The 5,578-nt window shown below is 38.8% G+C and overlaps 1 long non-coding RNA gene across 1 annotated transcript; it reads right to left on the bottom strand.

Moving 5' to 3' along the window:
* Positions 1–350: 350 nt before the first annotated feature.
* LOC142905414 (uncharacterized) lies at positions 351–4,325 on the bottom strand. Its single transcript, XR_012929580.1, has 3 exons — positions 4,162–4,325; positions 3,219–3,325; positions 351–1,356 (listed from the first exon to the last, which is right to left on the bottom strand). It is a non-coding gene; the product is annotated as an uncharacterized LOC142905414 (long non-coding RNA).
* Between the last annotated feature and the right edge of the window lie 1,253 nt (positions 4,326–5,578).

Here is a 5,578-nt window from a genome sequence, read left to right as displayed (position 1 = left end):
TATTTTGAGTGCCCTTATTAAAGACAGTTTATCTTAAGGAGAAAGATGTTAAGCGTGGCACTGTCCTAAAGGAGATCTGGTAACCTTACGTGCTAGTCACACATTTTTTTTGGACATCGCTGCACGCACACACCGCATCACTGCATGCACACTGCACACGCTACCTTACCACGCACTGTTCACGCCACTGCAGTATCATGAGGACAAAATAAGGCACCTTCTTTGGTTCTTTCGGTAAAGTCACGTAGAATGAGAATAAAATAATAAATTAATAAAATAAAATAACACAATAAAATTCTCACGACGTTTCGGCCACAACACAAGTGGCCTTCATCAGGTGAAGACTGGAGGACAGTCTCATCCCTTCACCTGATGAAGGCCACTTGTGTTGTGGCCGAAACGTCGTGAGAACTTTATTGTGTTATTTTATTTTATTTATTATTTTATTCTCATTCTACGTGACTTTACCGAAAGAACCAAAGAAGATGAATCCTTGCAGTCACGAAAGCTTTAAATCGAAAAATAAGGCAGTTTTCGGCTGAAATTACGCACTGTGTAAGGTACTTTTTTGCCAGCAGTGGTTTGGCAGGTGTGCAGGTTGTTTGTGCGGTGGCTAAATTTGATACGACATGTGGTCATCAATGTGATCAATGTTGCCGTTCTTGCCAAAGGATTGCACTCATTGGTCCTGTATTTTTTACTCTACGATTTCAATTAAGTATTGTCTGTCTTCATGAAAATAAACCAAGCCACGTAGCTGTTGGTGAATACACTTATGGCAGCATAAGACAGTTTCAATATCCATTTGTCCTTTTATAATTTTAATGAATTTGCTAAAAAATGTGATCAATGCATCGACTCAATGGGTCTTCACTCCTGACTAAAACGAAGCACTTGATTTTAGAGGACCGAAAAAATGGCATTCCACAAAATACATGCACTTTCAAAATTCTGACATGTCATCCGTGTGATATTGAAAACATTTGGGACCTAAACTATGCACAGTTGTTGCAAAACAAAACAAAAAAACATTTTGATTTAAAGCTTTCGTGACTACAGGGAATCATATTCTTGGTTCTTTCGGTAAAGTCACGTATAAGGGAAACAATAAAATAATAAAAATATAAGACAATTAAATTCTCACGACGTTTCGAATGCAACACAAGCCATCATCATCAGGTGTGAAAACCACAGCAAGAAAATTTATCGAAAGAATCAAGAATATAAAAACCCCATCTTGCATACAAATGGACTCGGAAACACTTCCCGTGAGACTTGACCTGGATTGGCAGGAACAGTGAAGGAGCTGAGGGTACGTATCTCACTCCTCTGCCCTCGATCCTTCGTCCGTCTGCCCTAATAATCATGCACAGGTAGTGAATAAGCAATTAATATGCTTAGGAGAAATGTAGAATATCGGAGGGAACACAAAATGTACGAATCAGATGGTAATATATTAATTTTGAAAAGGAACGATACAAACACGATGAGAAAAACGAGACGAAAGTAACGGGATGTTGCATGGAATCGTCACTAAATAGTGACAATTAATCGAACACTGTGAGGAAGTCACTTGCTAAAGGGGTATAAGTTCAATTACCACATTTTATTGTCCCCTGAGGAATGGTGGCCAAGTTGACCTTTGAGAGTTGAACTCGCAGATCGCAATTTGTCAACTGAGTGTTCTTCTTGACAGAGCTCCAAAACATAGAAGGCAATTTACTGTGATTGCGAAATTGAGTAGCTAAGTGTTGTAACGGAAATAATAATAATAATACAACTTATTACCCTTTATCAATCTACTGTTGGTTGAAGCCCTCCCTATGGCTGTGTTGGTCATGGAGGTTGTTTGACCATACTTCACCACGATGGTCAGTGCGGGTTAATGAAATGGCGATGGTGGTTGGGGTGTGCCTAGGACTGATTCTTATATCACTTACCACTGACGTTGGCCGTGACTGGGAATGGATTTCAGGTCACCCGAATCATAGCACGGTGCACTAACCACTCCATCAGCAGTGAGTCGCGATGGATTTTAATAATAAATGAATGTAAGAATGATTTTAAATAAAAAAAAATATCTTAATATTATGATCAAGGTTGAGCATTCATTGCTTACTCTGCGTGAGCAATACAATTTTCAGAAGAAAAACAAACTGTCGCCTATAAAATAACAGGGGGCTGCCACACGCTTCTTGCGAGCAAATAAGCAAAGTGCATTCAGATTATCGGAGCCACCGCAGTACAAAGACATTCAATAAAATAGCTCTGTTTTGTGGTCGGCTGTGTTTTCTTGACCGTAATACAATCTCCCCAATGCAAAATGATGAGCACGGTGATGCCCCTGTCACTCCTTGTGTTATCCCATTGATTTTTATTTGTCATTTGCTTATAGCCATCTGGGATTTTCTTTTTTGCTGCCTCGAAATGGTGTTTGGGGATTAATGCTTTGCTGGTACGCTCGATACACAGACTCCTACATTCAAAGTAAAATTTTATTTCCCTACCCATTTCACATTTATTTGACAACTTTTGTGTTTTTCTTTACCATTTATGCGTGTGTGTGCTTTATATATTCTTATAGATTAAGGCAGCGGGTTCCAATTAAGACCGCTTTAAATATTTTGGCTGCATTTCACATGTTAGTATGCGGAGTTAAACACAATGTAAAGCTGTTTATGACCCATCGTTATGTGGCTAGCTGTAATAATAACGACATCATTGCTACAAGCGAACATCATTTATGTGAATATGCATACCAACTGTTCGCAAATACAACTCGAGTATTTCACTTTTTACAAAACTCATTATATAACGTTGTGGAGCATTGTGGTCAAGCAACCAAATGAAGAGATCCACGCTTGGAGATGCGTGCATGGAATAAATTGGAGAAACCGAAAGAGGAACACATGGTTAGAGACCATACGCAGGTTTAATAACATAATTAAAACTTATGAAAAGCACACAAAATGATTTCGTGATGCTTCTGCATTGGCAGTGCCATCACCGAAAACAAAAGATACCTCAACATTTTGATTAAAAGCTTTCGTGACTGCAGGGATTCAGGAATATATACCTCAACATATTCGCAATAGCGCTGTGGCCTTAAAAATGATAAAAAAAACATAGGCCATGGGTCTTCTTCATATGGATAGAGAGGTCAGAGAGATAGTGTGGATGATAAAACATTTGAGTGGATAATAATTGTGAATAGTTACCGGGCTTGGTCAGGACACGTAGCTCCAAGTGCTCTCTAGAGCTGTCTCGAGCGGAGGTCCTCCACCAGCAGTGACACAAGCAAGGAATTGCAGGGCTTCACTTCGACCTGACCATTCGCACAAAAAAATAAATAGTTTTTTGCCTTTATTTGAACAATGTCTCTGCGTCTCCTTGTGATGAAATTTCAGCAAATTTGGTCTCGTTCCAACAGATAACTTGCCAGAGATTCATTACGAACTCCATTTTCTCTGCAAAGTTCTGGAAAAAGCAACCATACAAAAAAACCCGATGACCTATCCACCTTAAACATCCCTCTCAGATCTCTTGAACTTAATTACTTTTACAGGCTTGAAGTCACAGGACTATTGAAATCAAACTCCAAATATGGATTCCTCCTTTTTAAATGTGCACTGTTGAAGATATTAGTCCTCATGCTGCACCGATAGGAGAAGTTTTATTCTCAAGTTTGGCAAAAAAAAAACACACACACATTCGTGTATAACTATATAATGTGCAAATTAATAATTCAAAAGGTCTCGGTTTTATTAGAAAGACATGCATGCGCTAACACATTTGACCTGTCTTTTGACTCCGCAAACATCTGCACATTTTTTTACAACACTTTAATGAGTACTTTGGTCCGAGGAGCCTGATGGGTTCTAGCAATGTCTTTTTGTCGGTGCGATAATCACTTTTCACGGCGATAATCACTTTTCACGCTGATAATAATTGTCGTTGATTCAGTGCGGCCATTTTTTTATGAAACATTTTTTTTAAACAATAAAAGCTTAATGGAGCGCCAGGAACTTTTTTGTTTATTAGGAGGGACCTGCTTCGATTTCTTTCAAGTGGGAAGACACGAGAGAGTGTTTGGCAACATATAAGAGCCACGCGGAGAATTCCACGCAGATCAGTCGTATAATCAGCAACACTTGTTCTTACCGTGTCCTTCAATCAGACCATGCGTTTTTTATCTCGGCATTATCCTCCAAGTCTTGATTAAAGTGTTCGGTTTATTAAAAGCTTGCTTGGTGTCACTGGGCATGTAACGATTAGCTAACTGGTGGGGGTCGGGGGGGGGGGCAGAGCAGGGCAGGAGGGGCATAGGAGTGTCAATAAAAAAACCATTCTGAGAGCAGCATATTTAAATTAATTTCAGATTTTAAATGGTCAAACGTATTTAAGAAAATTACTTAACATGCTTACTTGCAACTTGATTAGGTGCTTTCGTGACTGCAGGAATTACTCTTTGTTTTTTTCGGTAAAGTCACGTAGAAATAATAAAAAAAAAATTATATAATAGCATACGACGTTTCGATTGCAACACGAGCAATCATCATCAGGTACAGAAGAGCTAAATTTAAGAGAGAGAGGAAACACATAACCGCAGATATATATACGGACCCTAAGTAGAGGGAGTTAACACAGACACACCAGGGTCCGTATATATATCTGCGGTTATGTGTTTCCTCTCTCTCTTAAATTAAGCTCTTCTGTACCTGATGATGATTGCTTGTGTTGCAATCGAAACGTCGTATGCTATTATGTAATTTTTTTTTTATTTCTACGTGACTTTACCGAAAAAAACAAAGAGTAATGCTTACTTGGTTTAATATTTTGTAAACTTTCAAATGGTTAGTTTAAACTTTTACGGGATTTTTTCTTACGAAGAAAAATTGAAGAAAACATTAATTTGGGACAAAAACCCAAATCATTCCTCTACCTCTTCATAAAATATAGTTTTTTCCCCCTCCACACCTCTTGGCGATGATATTCAATGAGCAATTACCGTGTTAAACTCGTAACCTTCGTCACAAACGACAATCCAATGCCAGTCTACAGCAAAGCACACGCACACGCGCGCTTGTCAAGGGTCTCCACCAATGATTGTTTTATGTTTGACTGACCAGTGCAAAAAAAAACAATCGGGTCCCCAAGGGCACAACTTAACATTCTCACCCTGGCTCAGCGGTGAGCTCCTTACTGGCCTCAAACACAACATTTGTTCGCTTCTCAATCCGCTTTTCCTTGTGAGGGTCGAGGCGGCAGCATGATGAGTAGGGCGGTCCTCACCCCCCTTTCCCTGGCGACGGACTCAAGCATTACATTACTATACACTACACTATACACTACACTATACACTACACTATACACTACTATACACTACACAATACACTACACTATACACTACTATACACTAAACTATACACTAAACTATACACTACACTATACACTACACTATATACTACTATACATTAATATACACTATACACTACACACTACACTATATACTACTAAACACTGCACTATACACTACACTATACACTATACACTACACTATATACTACTATACACTACA

Source organism: Petromyzon marinus, chromosome 53 (assembly GCF_048934315.1).
Source record: "Petromyzon marinus isolate PM22_M1 ecotype Great Lakes invasive population chromosome 53, UKy_Petmar_22M1.pri1.0, whole genome shotgun sequence".
Classification (NCBI taxonomy): domain Eukaryota; kingdom Metazoa; phylum Chordata; class Hyperoartia; order Petromyzontiformes; family Petromyzontidae; genus Petromyzon; species Petromyzon marinus.
Note: the sequence above shows the minus strand (reverse complement) of the source record. Positions and strands in the feature narration are given on the sequence as shown.